We start from the raw sequence: 22,084 nt of genomic DNA, 5'->3' as shown, positions 1-22,084 counted from the left end.
TCTCCAGTGCCAGGAAGGGGTGCTGCGTGCAGATAGCTTGCCTGCCTGACCTCTATGTGACCCACTTCCCTCCTCTTCCTCCGGTATCCACAAATGTAAGACAAAGATTACTCGAGAATATCCCCCAACTGATTCACTTTAGTATCTCTTTACGAATTCATCCAATCCCCGTTTTGAACTCCTAACAGATTTGGAAAGATGTCTATCCTTGTGCAACAAAGTATTTTAACGTATTTATATTGTTCTACTAATAGAAGCTGAAATCGTAACAGTGCCAATTTTTTTTTATGCTTTCAATTCTTCTTATCTGTTCCAAGAACTTTTCCAAATCATCTTGTTTCCTCCCACTGGAACAATGCTTCTTCCTCATTCATTGTTAACTGACTCCTCTAGGCCTATTTCACAGTAGAAATCATTATATGGGTCTAACTTCCCTCTGCTACACTTAATTCCACAAATTTTCCCTGTATTTGTCATACTTCTTCCTCACACAAAGGATCTAGATGCAAAATAAATGCACCTCAAGAATTCTCCAGGGTAGAGAAAATGCTGTACCTTTGCAAACACAGTCTTTCCTCCCCCTGCACATTTTGCACTGTGACTCATATCAGCTTAACATTATCTCTCAGCAAGAACCATTAAAAAGATAAATGAGCACAACATCTGGGAGAGTCAATAAACTACTATTCCAATTAATTTGTGCTGCACACTGATTCATCACATTTAGGCAGAGTACAAAAAGTGGAATTAATACCTCTCATTCATGATAAATAGGGAATCATGATAGTGTTACACATCAAGCAAAAGGCCTTCCCCCCTCCTTTCTTGCCCCCAGTTCAGTCCTACTATAACTGCTCCTTTGCCACTGGGATGCCCTTGTAGCAGTGGTCACGCGTCTCACTGGGATAAATCTCACAATGCTGTTGTGAAAAGCTGTCACTCAGTGCCTGTCCAGCACTCTGAGCATGACATAATATTGCCTACCTTCTTTGTCAGACAATAATTACAATAACTGCTATTCATAGAAATCTTTCTACGCCCCAAACAGGAAGTGAATTGGGAGGGGGGGGGGGAGCAACACATAATTTATCGCTGAGGGTTTTAATATAATGAAGTTAATGTGTTTTCTTCAAAAATTCTATTACTGGGACACATAAAGCACCACAGAAAAATGATTGATTAAATAAATAGATCATTTTAATAGCTGCTGTATATCGTTTTATCCTCTGTTACTAATTGAGATTATTTTTAATGACTCCGAACTACTTTGAAAATATCTGAGATGAGAGTAGGATTTATCAAAAAAACCCTAGTGGATTTTTTAGTCTGTTCAGTTGATTCATTTACTTTTGAGAGAAACACTCTAGATGAAATGTATAACTAAGTTGAAAGGAATACTTCCTCAAGAGCATACTTCATAGCTGGCTTGATCATTTGCTTCCTACAGATATCTAGATAGAGTTGTGTCTGCGTCTCTTGGGATCCCTTAAGTATACAATGACACTCCAAAAGCTGATTCTGAATGTTCTCCAAAGAAAGGCATTTATTTCCTTGTTTACCATGGAAACACCAGGCATCTTGAAGCTGATCTTCCATGCTCTGATTATACATTTCCTAGTGGGATCCAAATTAAGAACTTCCATAGCTCTTAAAGGGAAGAAAGAGATGCTTATTTTCATGAATTTTTATTAAAGCCTTGCGGCTCTAATAGGGTGCTCAACTTAGAAGCATAATCACTCAAATGACCTCTACAGTCAGCGGACTGAGCTGAATCATGTTCACCAGGGTAACTAAGATCCGCACTAATTAAAAAGGGAGCTATGGACAGCAGAACAGCTCCCTCCCGATGACTCCCCAGGTGCAGCCTGAAGGTATCTGGGGAGACTCTGAGCCTATCTGCGATCTCCCAACCCACACAGGAGGGCAAGTTAGCATCTCTTTAGATAACTACAGTGCTTTCCATTAAATCTCTCTTCTCTGCCATGACACATACTTGGCTAGAGTAGCTTTATAGCTTAGCTTGTAAATCTAGTCTTTCTTCCTAAGTAAAATTCATTCACAGCTGCCCTGTGTTTCTGGAGACTTTCTCAATGCCTCCACATCATGTTTTGCTATGCCTAACAAAGATGGACACTGATCTCTTGAAACTACAGCAATAAAAAAAAAATCTAATTAAAGATACAGATTCTTTCTTCCATCTACCATGTACTTGAATTACATACATATTAAACACAATTAAGTTCCTGAAAATGATTTCTTCCCACCTCACAAGATTTGACTTCACTGACAATTTTTATAGTGATTTGTGTAGTTTTCAAAGAAACATTGGCAATTATAGTCAAGTTTCTAACATTAACACTGGGAAGCAAAACCCCAGCTCCAGAACATTAACAGTATTATAGAATGAAAAATGTGAAGAAATTAATAGTTATTTATGTTATCCATTACTTGCTTGATAGATACTCTTCTAAAATACAACAGGAATTGAAGATTGAAGTGATACAGAAATTACTCCCTTTGAATTTTCATACTGTAAATAAAGGAGACTGTGCAAACAGGGAGAAATGAATTAACAGCTGTCCATCACATTTATCTTCTTTGATGGAAAGAGAAGATGACAACTGTACCCACTGGGTATGGTTTCGCTGTCCTGTTATTGATTGTACTCAAATTTCTCAGGATACTTCTCTCAGTACAACTGTGCACAGATCCCTGCACTTTTATCTATGTAGAAATAAACATGATGTTATCAACGTCAAGTATAATTTACCTTCAACAATTATACTTTCATCTGTACAAAAGGAAGACATAAGGCTTCAGCAAGGGAAAAAATATGCAATTCACAAACTCTATGGCACAGCTGCAAACCTTTGTTAAGCGCTTTGTAAAATGTTGTATTTCCAAAATTCTAAGTACAGAATTTTAAGTTTAGAATACTAGACTCAAGTATCCCTGAAGATCACCACATTATTAACTTCTTGGTGAAAGTAAACTGTGGTACTAAAAATTCTTTGAAAATTGACGCTTCCTTCTCTGATTCAACTTAATTTTAAAGAAATACCCCAAAATTCACTGAAATTTTATAATAGAACACGTCTGAAAACAAGAAAAAAGATACACCCTATTTCAGCATTTAAAAGGGGAAGGGAAATAACACATTTTCACAAATGGTTATTAAACAAAGAATGTTCTACTGTCCTGGTTTGGCTGGGATAGAGTTAAATTTCTTCTTGGGAGCTGGCACAGAGCTGTGTTTTGGATTGAGAATACTCTTAATAACACAGATGTTTTAGTTGTTGCTAAGTAAAGCTCACTCTAAATCAAGAACTTTTCAATTTCCCATGCTCTGCCAGTGAGGAGATGGACAAGAAACTGGGAGGGGGCATGGTTGGGAACAGCTGACCCGAACTGGCTGAAGAGATATTCCACACTATGGAACGTCATGCTCAGTACATAAACAGAGGGGAGGTGGCCAGGATCTGTTGATCATGGGTCAGGGATGTGCTGGGCATCCATCAGTGGGTGGTAAGCAACTGTACCATGAATCACTTGTGGTTTTTGGGGTTTATGCCTCTCTCTCCCTTTCCATCATCATCATCAACATCATCATCATCACCATTATTATTGTTATTATTTTACTCCAATTCTTAGACTGTTTTAATTCTTGTTATATCAACCCATGTCTTTTACCTTTTTCCAATTCTCTTTCCCATCCCACTGGGATGGGAGGGGTGGGAGGGCAGGGCTAAGTGAGCAGCTGTGTGCTGCTCAGCTGCCAGCTGGGGTTAAACCACGACAGTGACGTAAAGAGAATGTCCCTAAAATCATATTTTCATCTACTCAGCAATGCTGATCATGCTTTATTTTTTTCAAGTGAAATTAAGTTATTGTATACCAAGTTCTGTTTGCTGATGTGTGGAAAGTGGTAAAGAAGCCAAGCATAGTGTTTGCAATGGCCAGACAAGCAATGCCACAAATCAGAAAAATAACTTTGACATTTGCTGACCAAGTCTGCAAATGTAACTGCAAATCTGCACAGACAACACAGAGCTGCACAACAGCCTTAAAGGCATTCTCAGGACACTGGAAAAGAAATCAAGGGCCTGAAGGGTTGAGCAGGAGCAAGAGTGAGAGTGGCTTGCAACACTAAGATATGAATAAGTCTAAGAAAAGAGATGTTTTATACTAATGCTCCTTCCCCATTGTAACTTAAGAATGTAGCTTTACATGGCATGTCTAGAAATATATGAACCAAGATCCATACACAAACACTCAAAAGATATAATGGAGGGAAAAAAAGAAAAAGCTGAAAATACTTTTCTTAAACTGTTCATTGTGGACCAGTTTGCAAAATCCTTTAGTAAGGATTAATATTTTCTTCAGCTGCAGTAAAGAACTTCATTTTTTGCAAAAATATGCTTACTGTCTTCATCTCTATTTTTGCTTTTGACTTCATGAGGGTTTTACAGTAAGAAATATTTAGCATAAGCAGAAAATGCATGTTATTCGTATTCACAGTATCCAAGGTTATGTTGTCTATTGGGATATAGTGGCAGCACTGACAGCCGGTTAAAAGATAATGTTCCTCTTCTATGGGAATTCCCATCATTTTGAAATTGCCTTTCATTCCATGGGAGAAACTGTCATTTCAAAACAGATTACAGAAAGGACTAATAATATTAAAGCATCTTAATTTAAGTGCAGCTCTTTTTATTAACCTCCTGTCTGGCTTCAATGAGGCAGCTTGGGTTTTCAGAGAATGTGCTTCATAATTTAAGGGTTAATTAAAACTACTTTTTTCCATTTTAATCAGTTTCACAGCCTTGGGCTGTCATAGAGCTTGGTTCACAAATTGTTGGCTTCATGCATTTGCAGATAGAGGCTACTTTTAAAACTATTTAATTACTAGCATTATTTATCATCACTGTTTTTATTCCTGTTAAGAGAAACAAGAATGCTTCTTTGTAAAACAACAAGGCAGAAAAGCACTGAAGCACGATCACTTTACTGACTTTTTCACTGCTTTGACCTGGCTGTCCAGACCTACTCTCCTACCTTCACTACATGCAGATGATTACCCGGTACCTCCCATCTAGTTATAACCCCACAGAATTACAAATACCAGTTTTTGAGTTCATAAGGTTGCCCCAACAGAGGGCTGTAACATAACATACTCCCTGAATGGTAGTGAGAATAAAAAATTATATTCAGTCAAGCTGATTCCCTTACATTTTGCTGACTGCACCAACAGGCTGTACAATATACAAGCTTTAGCTCCAGCACGTAAATTAGAGCGTTTGATGTGGAAATATATGCACAAAACTAGGAAGCTATGAGGGAGGGAGAAAATGGCTCAGAGAAGAGCTCTACAACACAGCCTTCATTCTTTTATGACCACTATTTGCCTAGATGGGAATTTTGTCTGTTCTACCATTAGTTTGAGTCTCACATTCATGTTAGGTATTAAAACATCACAAAACAACCCTGCACTGCACTGGTCATAGTCTGAGAAGTGCATACCAACACTTACTACAGTCTGTCTACAGTCATTTTCTGCAGGAGGTGTTACTTCACTGTGCAATAACAGGCAATTAGGGAGCTACCTTGGCAGCAATCTCTCGAAAACACAGAGAAAAGAACTATGAGACCTAGAACATAGGTGAGAAAACAGATGGTTACTCCAGTTTTGCTGTCTTCAGCTCCAGTCTTGAAATACATAATATTCATTTAGACTCAGTTGTCTTTCCTCTTACTTCCTTGGTCTTACTGTCAAAATGACTGAACTGAGCAACAAGAACAGACACTACAAAAGTTCTACTGGACTTCAGAAACATCTCACTTGGTCTTTCACACTAAGTTTCTTTTAACTTTTATCAACATCTAGATGTTTATTTACAGGACAACACTAATGATTCATGCTGATTTAAGGCTTCGACCACGTTTTCACTTTGATTTTGGGAATCAGGTTGCCCAAAATTGGGCCTCATCTACGAGACAATAAAGAGGGAATTGAAGCAGAAATGGTAGCTTGAAGAAAAGAAGTCAGATGAAGGCTGCAAAGAAGAGGTGATCTGAATGGCAATGAATGCTTGAAACAATTACCTGAGTTCAGTGAAGCATCAGAAGGAGCCCATGTGTAGCAAAATGGGTTAGAGAGCTCCACCAAAAATTTGAACTTGCCACTGGCAGAGCCTGAAGAGCAGCCAATTTTGTTCTCAGGTCCTTCCCTCCTCCTCCATCCTGCAATTCCAGTTCGATGTTCCCACCCTCAGGAAATGGGAACATTATGTGCCACTAATACTTCAGCTGAACAGAAATAGTCTTAAGAGGAAAAGGGAAGGCCAAGCAGGTTACGGTAGAAAGATATTTCAGGTTCATAGCATCTCTTTCTAATGCATGTTTGTATTATTTTTTGTGCCAGAGATGAAAGCAACAACACATAATCCTGCCTCCTCAGTGTCTCAAAGGCTTATTTATGTTTCAGTGTGGATGCTGGGGCTCACTGCTCTTGTTACATCCACATCCAACCTCCAAACCAAAGGATTACATTTAAAATGGAGTGAGTACAATACACCACTTCCTTTCCTTGGATATCAACCAGTCTTGGTCCTAACAGATCAGATCCAAGGTACATTTTCTGTCAGGAAGGTAGTCCCTCCCCCAGCTGTTGGTAAGACTATAATAATAGAAATGAAATGAGGAGGATGGGCACCTTTATTTAGACGCTATCTGGCCTACAGTCCCACGTCAACTGCAGGATTTTTGTCGGTGTATTTCTTTAAGCTTCCCTAGTCATATTTTAAAATGTCATTAGCAATAACACTTCCATGACTTTCTACAATTTTTGCTGGAAGAAACCACACCTTAATACTGAACTCAAACCCATCTACTTTGGGCAATTTGAGCCAGCCCTTTTCCTTTGGCCAGCACATTGCCTAGAATCCTGTCAATAGTCTTTTAGGTACTCTAGCTACTCCAGAGCAAACCTTTTTCACTCCTCAGTAAGTTAGTGCTTTTTAATAACATTTTAAAAATTCCCTATAGTCAACTAATCACTTCTGTTGCTCTTCACTGAGCTCCCAGTTCATCAGTGCTCGTCACAGAGAAGTTCACACAGTCAAACACAAATAGTCTCTGTGCATTTGATTTAGTGCCATAAAGTCAGGGACTGTCCAATTTCAACACCACAGGTTCAGAGGCACAAAAGAAAAAAAGTAGAAAATGCCAAGCTAATATGCTATGATCTGGGTGGAACAGAAGGTGGCTAAGCCTTTAAAAAATCACCTAAAAACTACTTTTAAAAGAACTTTCTAAGGATTTAGGGCAAGTTCCCCCTTCCCACTCTGATTTCCATATACACAACTCTTTTCAATACTGGCCTGGTACAGTGGCCTGGTACAGACTATTGGCCAAGAGAAGCAGGAAATGTACAATTCAACCGATCCTGTTCTGATCCTTTCAATTAGGACTGTCCAGTAGGTGTTAATTTATCAAACAGAGTAAGATCTGTTTTAGCTTAATTCTTTTAAAGAATTTAACATTTTTGTTTTTACTATGTTTCCAAAGACTGATTTGCTTTCTTCACACTCTGTCATCACGCACACTTTTTGCGGGCTAACCCATTAGACACAATCAAAAGAAGCTATTTAGGAGACAATTCTTAAAGCTATTCTTCTCAGGTAACAGGGATCTAGTCACTAATTTGATTACACAGAATCACAGAGTGGATTGGGTTGGAGGGGGCCTTAAAGACCATTCAATTCTGACCCCCTGCCATGGGAAGGGACACCTTCCACTAGACCAGGTTGCTCCAAGCCCCATGCAGCCTGGCCTTGAACACTTCCAGGGATGGGGCATCCACAGCTTTACCAGGCAACCTGTTCCAGTGCCTCACCACTCTCTGAGTAAAGAATTCCTTCCTCTACACCAACCCTTTAAGTCTGAAGTCTTTCCCAGATACTGTATTGCTTACAAGTCCTTGCCAAAAGTCCCTCTCCAGCCTTCTGACATCCCCTTTAGGTACTGGAAGGCCACAATAATGTCACTCCAGAGTCTTCCCCAGTCTGAACAATCCCAGCTCTCTCAGCTTGTCTTCAGGAGAGGTGCTTCACCCCTCTTCACCCTGGCCTTTTCTGGCCCTCTATCTTCCGCCCGAAGATGTCCTTAGTTCTTCCAAGAACCTGCAGTTCTCTGAGACCATCCAGAGCCACTTCTAATTCAAGACTGGTAAAATTATCCATGAGAAACACACAACCATCAACACCAATCTTGCTGTCTGAGTTAAGAGGACTTCTGACTGAAACAAAGAGCACAAGTCATGCATCACTCCCATTACATTATTTCACCAAATGTCTTTCTGGTGCTCAGCCTGCGGCCCCAAGCAAAAAAGGTAGCTACAGTAAGGCTCAAAATGAAGACTAATTACTCTTCAGCATCTGACTCCACATACATGTCCCAGCAGAACAAGGCACGTGCAAACTAAGAAAATTCCCTCTGTCAAAGCCTCTACCTATCCCCTAGATTTTAACAGACTAGTGATTTACACTCAAGTCACCAGAATTTGTTCTCACATCACATGAGAACATCTTTATGTACTTCTAACATGGTTAGATACTGGAAGAGGAGAAGACCACTAAGATCCTCTCTGCATGAGCAATGAAACAAACATTCCTCAACAGCACTATTCCATTCCTATTACCACAGTGATGGCAGTGCTAACTGCTGTATGGTAGCCCCTTTATGGACAACACATGCACCAAATGGGATTAGTAAACTCATTGAAAAGTGAAAATGTCAGTACATATTTGCATCCCCATTGCTGCTGGCACCAACTGAAAGCCTACTGACATTAGGAAAGGAAGGGACCATCTGGGAGACAACTGCAGGCATGCATCCCAATCCAGCTGTGCTTCCAGCAGCTTCTTCCTGGCTCAAACCCAAGAAGGAGTAATTTCAAACATCTTCCTGGTGCAGAAAGCATTCCAGATTCTGCGTACTGGAATGAAATTGATCCTAGCTGTGAGTGAAACTTAACATTTGGAAATTCGAACATTCTTATAAACAGCCCAGTTTGAATTTCCAAATTGAAATTATTCAAAAGCTGCCCAGAAGAATATGTAATATTGTCCCTCTTGTGACATCCCACTTTGTTCTTAGAGAACAGTTAAGAAGATAAGAGAGTTCTGCCAAGGAACCATGCTTCCATTTGCAGACATCCCCAGGATCTGAGAGAACCTGTGGTAAGCCTGATGCTAAAGGCTTCCACACAGGCGTCTGTATCCTACACACTGCCTCTGAAGTGGTCAGCTGGGCCAAACAGATTCATATCATGTGAGTGTTTTGCAGTAAGTGGGAGAGAGATCAGGTCATTTAGGTAGCTTTGAAAGCTTTACAGTAACTTGGAGAAACATCAGTATGCTAAAACAGAAGTATCTTACAAAGAGTCAGTAGTTCTCAGTCTTTAGCTTCTAGGGTTTAATTACATGATTTAGACACGTTGGATATTTTCCAGAGACATGGCACAGAGCAAAAAACTGTACTTGGAAACTGCAGAATCAGCAGAGGAATCATTTACTTGGCAAGCTTAAGGAGACAGGGAAAAAAAAAAAAAGCCTGTCTGAAAATGAAGTCATGTATGTTTCAATGTGCAGGTCTGGGCTGGCGAATCAAGAGCGTAAGGATTCAGCTTTCACATGTAAGACCAGTTTTCAGGCTGGAGAGGCTGTGCTCTTACGGTACCCAGCATCTTCTCTGCTGCCAGGACAGCCCTTTTTTCTGCTCTTTGCCCGCAGCTGTGTGCACACATGGGCATGCGCACACGCGCGTGCACACGGGCGTGGGGGTGTGCATGTGAAACATTTGAACAAAAATCTTCCTGACAAGCAGGTCTGAGTGGCAGAATGCACAGGGGCCTCTGGAGGCGTGGAAAATTGAAACCAGTGACTAGAAGAGCTTTTCTCAGAAGTGATCTCAAGAACAATCTTCAAGTAGAATCCCTGTGACAGACGCATCAGCTTGCTTCATGGTGACTTTTTAAGAGGCAAGATGGCGCCTTCAGTATAAAATAAGGTGCCAGGATCTCCAACATGTACACATATTTTAAATGCATTTTTAAAAACACAACATATATTAACAGTACACTTCTGACAAAATTCTATTTCTGGTGGCAGAGGAGTATTTCTTGAAAGCTCAACAGAGTGCCTCTCTGGCACTCTGAGAGAAGGAAGTACTAGTGTAGTTCTTTGTTAAGTTTAAAACTCCTTGTATAAATCAAGTGTGAGAAGAGTGACAACATGAAACGGCTTTTTCTTACTCAGACTGGCTGCTCACATGTTTGATTGCTGTGGCTGACATGAGCAATTAAGGAGCTTTTATCCTTTTGGGGGTCTGTTTATGTAGCAGCACTGGAGAAAAAGTGCTAGCTTGCTGTTGTACAACATCTACAGAATTATATACAAAATACACCTGTGTTACACTTGTGTACACCCCTGAAGCCCATGACACTTCATGGTTGCCAAAGAGCAAATAGGGAGAGAAGCGTGATATCCACCCCAAGATTTATCAGGTAGAAGCTGAAGTGTCAGATCATAATGAGTTGGAAAACTGCTGAATGCGTGCAGTCAGCAGCTGGAAGAAATACCTTACCTGTATTTCTGTAAGATGATACAAAACTTTCTAACAAATCAAAATCAACAGCAAGATATAACTGTAATATAATACTAAATCAGGTTAAAGGAAAAACAAACAGTAAACAAGACTAAATAATTACAGTATTATAGGGGCTCATCAGTTTCCCCCTAAACCTTTAATCAACTTTTCACAGAAATAAGTCCTTGAGCTCTTTGAAAAAAATCATCACATGTTTATGACCAAAACTAGACAATCTGGAATATTCTCAATAAATACTTTTTAATGACAGCACCCTTTTCAGAAGATACTGCCCTCTTCTTTAGCGGCTAAATGACATTATAAGGCTCCAGCTTGACCACCAATTTGTACTTCTTCCACCTTCTATTGTTTATGTGTGCAGTAAACATATGCAATATGGCCACAGAAATGAAAAATAAAAATATATTGTGCAACCTTAAGTGTGCTTCAAAAGCATTCTGCACTAATCTGTAGGGATGTCAGGTTAACCCTCTGCACAGGGACTGCTGATGGAAAATGGAAACTAACGTTTTAGGCAGAGCAGATCAGGAGCATTCCTGAACCAGAGAAAAAGCATGCATAAATTTTCTGACAATCCAGAGAAGGAAAGTTGGCCAAAAAACAAAACTGTCTTAATTGGAGGCACATGAGATAAAGGGGGGGTGGGGGTGGGAAATACACTCATCTTTTACATGATTCTCTGCATATGGCACATGCAATATCAGAGGGGAGAAGGGGAAGCCATCTGCACCTGGGCACAAAGAGGGATCCACACAGTGAATCCATACAGGCATAAGGAAGACAATTCTCAATGGGCTAAGGGATCAGCTCCCTTGTCAGACACATCTGCTGGCAGCCTATGGGAGCAGGCTGGAGGATAAGCAGCTGTCTCCTTGGAGCCACCAGCTGCCTTCCCCCCAAAAAGGATTTACATTGTGCCATTGGTCAGCCTCCAAGCAAAATACAGGAGGCAAAGACAGTAGCAGCCTTGGGCAAAAGAAAAAAGAATTAGACATCTCCTCCCCGACCCCCTCCAAAAAGTCTCCAAAACCTAAGCTGTTCATGCCACAGATAACAGCCTGGAAGAGCTGAGAAGTTCAGAACAATGCAAGAAAACATGACTTTCTGTGGAGTTTCTGTGATTTAATTAGGAAGAGATACAATCCTATTTCATACAATATCCAGTGCCCCAAAGTGATGCTTTTTTCAAAAACCAAAACACATGGCCATGCAAACAATTTTGAGCAGCTCACTGCAAGAATGTCAAATAGGAGAGAACTTAGAAGACAAGAAAAAATGTTTAGTGACTAGCGGGGAGCACAAGTCAAGGAATTTAAAACCGCACATGCGTAACTTGGCCAAGAGAGCATACGTGCAAAAGGCAGTAAAGGAAAGGATGCAATTATGTGCAGTTATCTGAAGCTTGCCAATACATTAGCAAAGTAAACTGAAGTAGTGCAAGGTGCTGAATTTAGGGAATGAACTTCTAGAGAAAAACAGTCTTTTTTTTCTGCAATGAGATGGGGTGAGAAGGATTATTACGTTGTGGATTATCTTTTCCTTTCCTTCTCCCAAAGGAACATCAGCTTTGGAATTATTTCAAACTGGGAATGAAGAAATACCTAAAAGTAGCCAATAAATCTTGTATTAATGGCTTAGGGCAGGTGGATCAGCTGTGACTAAACATGAGGCGCACCCACACCCAGTTCCACATTTTGGATTAGAACCGATATAACAATGAAAAAGGAAGCCTCCTCCTTCATTGCAGCTGAGGCTACAGATTTGTCTCTGTAACACACGTGTCTGGTGGCAGCTAACTCTCCTTCACTTTGTTGTTTCCATTTGCCCTCTCGCTCTACTTCATCATGAATCTGCATGACTTGGTATCACTGCTAGTGAAGGACGCCCCTTGGGAGACTTGCTTCCCCATCTTTACTCTCTGATTTCTGGAACTTGTAGGAAAGGCAGGTGATACTCATTCTCCTTCCCAACCAAATGAGTGTGGTAATAGCAAGAGAAACTTCAGAGTAAGTGAAATCATCTCAGTGGATCCCACAAAAGGCAAAATTAAAATTACCCATCACAACAGCCCCTCCCACATTCACAGATTTATTTAGCTTGAGTAGTAGTAACTTGCATCATCTCCTTGAAAAACATCCTAACATGGCTTTTCTCTGCCACAAGCACTCATACAGCCATCTGTCCCCCACAAGAGAGCTGAGCAACCCTACCCACAGACAAGGCCACACAGCCTCCCTTGTGTCGTTCCACCAGGATCGCGAACCCACACCAGCATCCATCAAGCCCCGCTCCTGAGACTTCAAAGGCAGCATTCCCCTATGGCTCACCAGGGGGCTAGAGAGAGGGGAAACACCGCTCGTGGGAGCAGACCAAACGCACCACCGTGTGGAAGGGCTCTGGGGGTGATGGCAATCCCCGTGAGCCGAGAGGCCGTGACCCGATTCCCCGCATCTGTCCCCCCCGTGCCCACGGACGGCACCTGACAGCAGACGCGCGCTCGGGGGAGGGTCCCGGTAACGCCGCCTTTGAACAGCACACACCGGGAAAGGAGGAAAAAGAACATCCCCTGAGGAGTTTTAACCCCTTTCGAAGTACTCCTCGTTTGTTCTGTGTCCCCTCCCCCGGACGGCAGAGACCCGCGGGTACCCGCCACCACGTCCCGCTCGCTCCGAGCGCTCCGAGCGGACTCACAATGCCCGTCCTCGCCCGCCCGCCACGGTACCTTGTGCAGGACTCCAGCAACACCCCCTCCACTTCCCAGCATTACTCGAGCAGTGTTCGCAGGAGCCCTTCCCGCTAGAGCCGTGCCGCCCGGCCTCCCGGCATCAGAAAAGTTGGACAAAGACCATTTTCACCGCGCGAGTTGCACCATCCCGGCGGGCCAGCGCCAGCTCCCTCTTGCTCCGCGCCCAACGCCGCTTTGTCCCACAGCCCCGGGCACAGCCTCTGGCCTCGCTCGACGTCTTTCAACAAGTCGGATGCTTGTGAGCAGTCCCGATCCTTGCGCTCCCTTCCAGGCCTTTCACCGGGAATGTCCCCTCCCCGCCCAGGTTCCCCCTCCTGCAGGAGTCTCTCTTTCTCTCGCTTTCCACGATCTGCCTTGTCCCTGTCTCCGGGCTCCTCTCTCTCTCTCGCTTTCTCTCCCCCCTCCCTCCCTCCCTCCCTCCCTCCCTCCCTCCCTTCTTCGCCGTGCCCCTCCTCCATTCTCTCTCCGCCCCCCCGACCTGCTTTCCTTCGCAGAAGCCCAGCGATGGCAAATGGGGGTGGGGGCGCTGCGAGATCCCGCACTCCGCGGCGGCTGCAGCCACTCCTGTCACTTCCGCGGCCATCGCCATCCTGTGCGCCGCGCGCCCCGCCGGCTCCCCCGGCCGCCGGCAGCCTCCCCTCGGAGCCGCTCCGCTGGGCGGGTCGCTGGGCGGCACCGGCTTCCCTCCGTGATCCTAGGCTGTGCTGCTGAACCCCTCCCGCTTCCCCCAGCCAGCCTCTTCCAGAGGGGGATTTTCCAAAAGGGTCTTCCCTCACCGCCTGCTGTCCGGGGATCCCGAGCGTGGCCGCAGCTGTGCCTGCCCCAACCTCTGGTCGAGCCCCTGCCCCAGCCCCTACCCCTGCTCGGTTCAGGTCAGGAAGGGCAGTGTGGCTGCACAAGACTGATCCTTGGTCAGTCTCTCTTGAGATTGTTGAAATCCCTGTTATTGTGTGCCATCTCCTGTTGGTCTGCATGACCCAGCCTCAAGTTCGTGCATCTGTGCTTACTTTTACTCCACCTCCAATGCTTCCTCTCTACTCAGCCCTGGAGAGGCTCCTCTGCAGTGCTGTGTCCAGTTCTGGGCTCCTCAGTCTAAGAGAAACATGGAGTTCCAGGAGCGGGGCCAGAGGAGGGCTACAAAGATTATTAACTGGCTGGAGCATCTCTCTTGTGTGGAAAGGCTGAGGGAGCTGGGCCTGTTTGGCCTCTAGAAGAGATGTCTGAGAGAGGGCTCATCAATGTTGAGGGCGGATCCAGACTCTTCTCCATGGTGCCAAGCGCTAGGACGCAGGGCAATGGGCAGAAACTGATGAACAGGAAGTTCCACCTGAGTATGAGGAAGAACTTCTTCACTGTGCGGAGGACTGAGCACTGGGATGGATTTCCCAGAGAGGTTATGGAGTCTCCCTCACTGGAGATATTCCAAAGCCATCTGGACACAATCCTGTGCCGTGTGCTCTGGGATGATCCTGTTTGAGTAGGGAGGTTGGAGCAGATGATTCCTCCCGTGATCCCTTCCAACCAGACCCACGCTGTGATTCTGTGAAATGTCACAGAGGCAAGGTGCTTCCTTGATTCTAGGTACTGACAAACCTCAATCATGTGGGGGAATCAAACAGGGTTTCTCAGTTCTTCCAAAAGAGAACCTCACCTTCCAATGTGGAAACAAAGGACTGAAAGCATCTTTCTTGAAGAATCTTTCTGGATTCTTGAAAAATCGTCTCCTGCTTCCTGCTAGTGCAAGAACAAGAGTCTACCTACTCATTCTGCAAACGTCACTGGGCTGCATACAGAGAAAAGCGGATGAGGCACACAGCATTACCCTCTGCTACCATTCAGTGAGGTACACAGCTGAGTGGCAGAAAATGAGGGAGGGTACAGTGAGCTAAACACAGCATGCATTAGGAGTGGACAGAAAAGATATCAAAATTCAGTGCCTTACAATTCATAAATGCTTCTGTGATAACACAGAGCAGAATTTTGGGCTTCTGTTCACAAAGTAACTCCCTTTGGTTTGAAGTATGAGCTTCACCACACACACATTAGAAAGTGACCGTGATTCCCTTTCACGAAGACAGTGGTGCATATACAAAAGCAAAAAGCACATTCAATGAAGTTCTGCTTAAAAGAAGTACCATCAGCAGTCAGTGACACATCTAAGTGTTCAAAAAGCTAGGGCTGGTTTCCACAGAACACAGCCTTTTCTAGCACTTCTGTATATATGCAGAGTAACACAAATACCTACTTCTTCCCAGACAGCATAGTTTCTTTCTTAATCCTCTCTGTGGGGGTTTCTAGACACCAATTACAACAGACCTCTTTCCTTCCAACTTCCCTCCCTCTCCCTCCCCCCATCTGTTTCTAAAATAAATTTACTTCAGGAGAAATTGCAGGTATTCAGCTCCTCCTGGAATCTGTTCCTTACTAGTTGGGTAGTAAATTTTTTGCACATATGTTTTCCTTTCTTCCTCGTTTTACTACTATGAGGAGCATCTGGCCCCTAGAAAGGAGCAGTGGGACTGTACCATTGCACTGGGGTCGGGAAAGAGGTTAACTAGCTGCTTTGTTCAATAGCTGCAGAAACACTTCCTCCCCTTTATGGTAACGGAATATTCCCCCCAAAACCTCCTCCTCCTCCTTCTTGTGGAATGAAAGCCAAGCATGAGCGAACTGCTACACTGAATGGGGAAGTCTGAGAAAAGTTCCTGTGCACACGTGCAGATGCTACATCCAAACCCTCTTTAAAACTTCACCTGGTGAAAGGATGGCTGACAGACAGTCTTTTATGAGGGATTAATTTTTATGTCAGCATTTAAATGTTTTTTCTCCAGTGTTGCAGCATTTTGCAATCCTGCAGAATTTCTATGTTTAAAAAAAAAATTTCTAGTTTCTGAAATCTTCCCTCTGCTAGGCAAATTAACGCACCCTACCAGAAAACCTCAGCCCTCTTAATATATAAACAACCACAGTGGACATGACAGAAACAGAGAAGAAAAAGCTCTCAATCTCACCTACCACACATGGATCGGATTCTCAGGAGAATCTTAATTGTGACAAAACCAGTGTATCTCATGCAACAGTGTGGCTTGCATGATAGAGAGCTGTGATCTCCAAAGAGGGCTGCATGCACCTCAAAGGGGTATGCAAGGCAACCCACTGTTGTACAGGAGGAAAGTAATAGAACTTCAGTGGTACATAATTTATAAATAAGTAAATATATGTATAACGGGGGTGTATGCTAAAGCCTTTTACCAAGAGGGATGTGTGATCAAGAAAGTTTGGAAACACTGATAAAGGCAATCATGTACTCCAGATTACTCAGACAGACATTCATTTTATAGACACGATTCCACACAATAGTGAGTTTCAAATGTCCAGACACACTAACAGATCTCGTAATATTTAAAGTTGCAGTTATTAAAACAATGGTCAGAGCAGCAAAGCATAATTCATTTATCAAATACTCTCCTCACTGTGTGAAACGTGTTAGGTCTTGAAGAGAAAAGAATTGGAATGTGCAGGGCAGACCACACAAACCAAAGAGAAGAAAACCACCCATGAGAGAATAGCTGAGGAGGATAAAAGGGAGGGGTGAGGCTAAGACAAGGGGAATAGAGTTTCAAAGAAAAAAGAGAGAAGAAGGAGGGTAAGAGTAAGAGAGGTGGGAGACAGAGGTAGAGAAAGCAAGATACACACAGAGCAACTATAAAAGACAGACAAGGAAAGAGGGATGTGAAGAAGAAAGGGAGGAGCTGGGAACAGCAAATAGAATAGCAGCAGAGCAAAGAATAAGAAGAGTACTATTTATACATGAGAGGACATGTTTGACAAGCAGTTTTGAAGCAGAACTATTTAGTGGATAAAATCTTCAAGAAGATTTTTTCAAGGGCAGATTTATCACTGCAACTGTCTGAAATAGCACATTTTCCTTCACAGATTTCTGAAAAATAATCATACAGATCAGTAAACTAAAACCTTATAATATCCTTCTGGATACCCTATATCCAAAGCCTTGTTGTTTTGTTTGTTGCTGTGTTCGGTGAAGTACAAAGGTATTTTCTCCCTAAGAAATCCTGGCACAGAAAGAGGAGAAGCTTACAGAAAACTCAGATAACTGAAAATAATTTGGGGAAGTACAGAAGTGCAAAGGACTGAGGGGCAGCTCAAGATGGAATGTGAAAAACCAGACGCTGCACTTTTACAGTTTCCACACTGGCTCTTGGAAACCACCAGCATACAGTCATGCTTTTTAATTTTTTTTTAATCTTTATCACAAATAATGAGATTTTTTTACCAGCAAGAAGTTTTCTGAGTCTCAGTATTCCCTTGAAACAAGCAGTGTTCTTCTGCTTACAGACCAGGCTTATTCTCTGCTTTTGTTCCTTCTTTGCCATCATTCATTTCTGCTTAGGGCTTTGCTTATGAGCTGTAATGGAAATAAATGCTAGAGAGGAGAAAAACCACAATCTACATTAGCTGACTATTCACCCACCTGTATTTTTAATCATTGTTTTCATTAAGTATGTGTATCAGTTGTTATGAAAATTATCTTCTTGACTATTACATCAACCAATCTTTATAGTGTAACAGTGTATTAATTTTGTTAACATATATTATTTCACATTGTACACTGTATTGTCACAAAGTTGTGAAATTTTACTGAGGTTGGTATTGTTCCTGCTTAAGTAAAAGAAACTAAAGGGTAACCTAGTCCTGGAAATATGGACTTTGACAGCCAAGATAACAGCAGCATCTTAGACCGCATCTTGCCAGCATCTTCTGGCATCAGAGCAAATAATTATAGCAAGACTGAATCCAGGGATGTCTGGATCAACAGATAAGCAGTAAGAATTCTGCAAAAATGCAGGTGCTTTGCAGAGATTTACTGTTATTAATAATCAGTAGTGTGGGTGTAAGTGATTAGTCAAATAATGTATTACCTGAATATTTGAAGGGTATAAGAATTGTATGTAAAACCACATTCAAGTTGCCCCAATTTGGCTGGGACACCTCATGCACGTGAATTAACATTTGCTCATTGTAATTCTATGCTTTGCATCCTAACCTCTCTCCTCAGTTGGCACGGGCCAGTTGCAAATTTTCGTGACAATTTCAAAGGGGAAGAAACAGCTTGAATTGTGCCAGTTCACCAGAGCTACAGTCTAAATGTCTGCTTATCTATCCATTTTCCAACATCCTACCTATGCAACCTGAGTGTTCTAACACACTCATCACACAGACTGAGTGCCAGTGCTCATCATGCTAACAGCTAGAGGGAAAAACAGTCATTTTTTGCTGTGGACCAGGATTTGGGGAACTTTAAAAAGAGAAGTGGCTGCCTGGGAATCCATGACTGGTTTTACACTAAGCCTTGTTCCTTGCTGGGACTGGACACTATTTAGTCAATTCTGTGCAGACCTGCAATCCAGCTGTGTCAGTTCAATACTGCTACTAGGTTTTACCTGAATGCCCAGACCTTGTAAATTAATTTTTTGCTTACTGGAACATGAGACACTACAGGGTTTCTGAAGCTGCCAAAGGGAGAAAAAGTAAAATTCATGTGCTCTGCAGCCATGGCTGAGGAGCAGAAATGTGCAGTTAGAGAGATGTATATTTATTTTGCATATATTGTTATTAAAGTGCTATGAATTCCCTAGAAATTATGAATGTATAGGTATATCTTTTATAAAGGGATTGAAGTTGTGAACTTGTACGTTTTACAATCTCCTCTATATTTTATAATGTACCTGAGACCAGCCCTGTCTGTCTGCTGATCCATGTTGATCCAAGCTTCACTCACTTCCTTTGGATGTGTGCTGCAACCACAGTTCTTGACCAAGCAAGACATTTCTAATTTCTCCTTGTGAAAACCAGAAACTACAAACTCCTTTTGGAACAGCACAGACAAAGTATCACTGTATTTTTTTCAGTATTGTCTGTTTGACTTGGAAGGAAGAGGGGCTCAAGTAAACTGCAATTATCCTATTGTTCTGTTGCTTCCATAAGAGTGTTTGGAAATATTCCATACTTTAGGGAGATCTGTGCTAGATTTGAGTGACTGTTGCTCATCTGAAGAATGACTCCAAAAAGCTGCAGATTCCAAAAAGCTCTATTTTCAGTTGCATGCTTATGCTCTAGTGGAAAAAATGGACCAACAGTTACGTAGATGGAAAGGGAAGTTGCACTTCCTAAATGCCCTGGGATTTAAACAAAATTGCCCTGCTAAAAAGATCACATAACATACAACTTATTCTTGGAAGCCCAGTAGAAAAATAAGGACATTAAGTTACTGGCATTGAAAGGCAGAGAGGTGAAGTTTCACACCCTCAGGAAGCTGAAAGGAATGGAGCTGAGCTTCCATGAGAGAACATAAGGTACCCACAGGAGTTTTCTTTTTGGCTGCCAGAGAGGGTGACTGGTGCCACCCTATGTCCAGACCCATCAGTAAAGGTCTGTGAGCCTGCACAAACTTGCAGCGAGGGGTTACATAAATGACTGCCTGTCTCATTTAGCTGTTGGCTGAAAAATGAGTAGGAAAGGAGAACTACAAATTTAGTTGGGAATAAAATTATTTATTTTCTTTCAGAGAGAAAAAGAACGTGGGAAGTGTTAAAACAATTTTGTTTAGCATGAAGCTTCACTTAATGTAATTATTTCAGGAGTTTTTCAGAGAAGGGAATGAATGGCTGGATACATCTCCTGGCAGAAAAAGTGTTTCATGAACAGAACCGGTCAGTATCCTGGCAGCTCCTGGGTCTCAGACTGAGCCAGTTTGTTCCCCAAGCAATGCTTAATTATTTGTAAGATATGGAAACATCTCAACAGAAAAATTAATTTCTCATTCAATCTCCCATGCACTGACTGGCATATTCAGGAACCCAGAGGTGGCAACATATTTCTAGAAAACAGTTTAAAAGCACTGTAGTGCAAAATGGGAATTTACTTCTAAGGCTGCAGTCCCACAGATATTTCAACCTCACAAGAATATGAACCTCTGCAGAGACAGATAACATAACACTTCTTTTTCTGCCCTTTCCTCATCACCTTCCCAGTGCTATCAGCAAAGATTTGTGCAGTGATCTGGATCAAGGACCTGATCTGTCTGAAAACTAATTCATCAAAAATTAAATGCACAATTTTGGTGTACATGTAGGAGACTTAATGGAATTCAATAAAATGCTACAGCTAGAAGATGGATGGGAAGGCAAAGGGTGGGCAGGTTGGGGAGGGACAGTCAAGAGAGTTGATGTTTGTTTTAAGTGGCCATGTGCCAATCCCCAGAGTATGAGGCCTTTGAAACTGAGTATCCCATAACAGGGATGTGTTTTCAGTACCCCTTGCTGTTGCACTCTGTATGAAACTGCTCTCTTCCCACCAAAAATAAAGCTGCAAAAAAGAAAGAAATAAAACTGCTAAGAAACTATGCAAGAAAATAAAGCTAAACCTGAAAATGCCTCCAGAAATTGTTGAAATGCCCTTGTTGAGTAAATCTGGAAAACACTGAGGGTGTGCAGGTGTGAAGTCACACAGGTTTAGCCACAGGGTAACGTGCAAGGAGTAAAACCTCTATGCATTAGGCAGCACAGCTGCAGAAGGTAAGTACCTTGAAGGAAACAAAAGCAATGAACAACTGCTTATCTTCATGTTGGGAGTAATCTATTACAAATCACATCAGCTCTCTTGCTTATCACCCTGAATCATAGAATTATAGAATCAAAGAATTATAGAATCACAGGATATCTTGAGTTGGAAGGGACCCATAAGGATCACTGAGTCCAACCCCCCACTCCTCACAGGACTGCCTAAATCTAAACCATATGACTTAAGTGCTCCTTGAACTCCAACAAGCTTAGGGCTGAGACCGCTTCCCTGGGGAGCATGTTCCAGTGACCAATAGTGCTCTCAGTGAAGGAATTCTTCCTAATGTCCAATGTAAACTTCCCCTAACACAGCTTCATATAATTTCAGTGGAATGAAAAGACAATAAAAATGTCTTTATAAATACATCAGCAACAAATGGAGGGCTAAGGAGAATCTCTATCCTTCACTGGATGCTGCAGGGGCAAATGTAGTGACAAAGGATGAGAGAAAGGTACATAATAGACCTTTCTTGCCTCAGTCCGTATTAGCAAGACCAGTTCTTCAGGTACCCCGCTCTGAGATGGAAGACAGGGAGCACAATGGACCCCTCAAAATCCAATGGAAATGCTCAGTGACCTGCTGCAGACACACACAGGGCTTTGGATCCAGATGGGATCCACCTGAGGGACCTGGATCACCAGGGAGGGCCCAGGTGACTGGATGTTGACAAATGTGACACCCATCGAAAAGAAGGGCGAGAGAGAAGATCCAGGGAACTACAGATCTGTCAGGCTGAGCTCAGTACCTGGGAAGGTCAAGGAACAGCTCATCCTCTGTGCCATCACACAGCGTGTGCAGGGCAACCAGGGATTCAAGCCCAGCCAGCATGGATTTAGGAAAGGGAGGTCCTGCTTGACCAACCTGATCTCCTTCCATGACAGGGTACTTAGTGGATGAGGGAAAGGCTGTAGATGTTTTCTTCTGCCTGGACTTCAATAAAGCCTTTGACACCATTTCCCACAGCATTTTTTTGGCATAAACTGGCTGCTTATCACTTGGACAGGTGTACTTTTCACTGGGTTAAAAACT

At 42.6% G+C, this 22,084-nt stretch overlaps 1 protein-coding gene across 2 annotated transcripts in view; it reads right to left on the bottom strand.

The window, feature by feature from the left end:
• The window catches only part of LOC119712788 (ephrin type-B receptor 5), a 66,560-nt gene extending 52,484 nt beyond the window's left edge, over nucleotides 1-14,076 (bottom strand). Inside the window, exon 1 of one of the 2 annotated variants that reach the window (XM_038164558.1) lies at nucleotides 13,893-14,076. The gene's annotated coding sequence lies outside the window, so the exon portion shown is untranslated. Of the gene's footprint in view, nucleotides 1-13,390; nucleotides 13,779-13,892 lie in introns of those variants that run through there. The other variant, XM_038164466.1, reaches the window with a different exon arrangement.
• Between the last annotated feature and the right edge of the window lie 8,008 nt (nucleotides 14,077-22,084).

Source organism: Motacilla alba, chromosome 1, assembly GCF_015832195.1.
Source record: "Motacilla alba alba isolate MOTALB_02 chromosome 1, Motacilla_alba_V1.0_pri, whole genome shotgun sequence".
NCBI classification, from domain to species: domain Eukaryota; kingdom Metazoa; phylum Chordata; class Aves; order Passeriformes; family Motacillidae; genus Motacilla; species Motacilla alba.
This window is presented reverse-complemented; position numbering and strand designations above follow the sequence as displayed.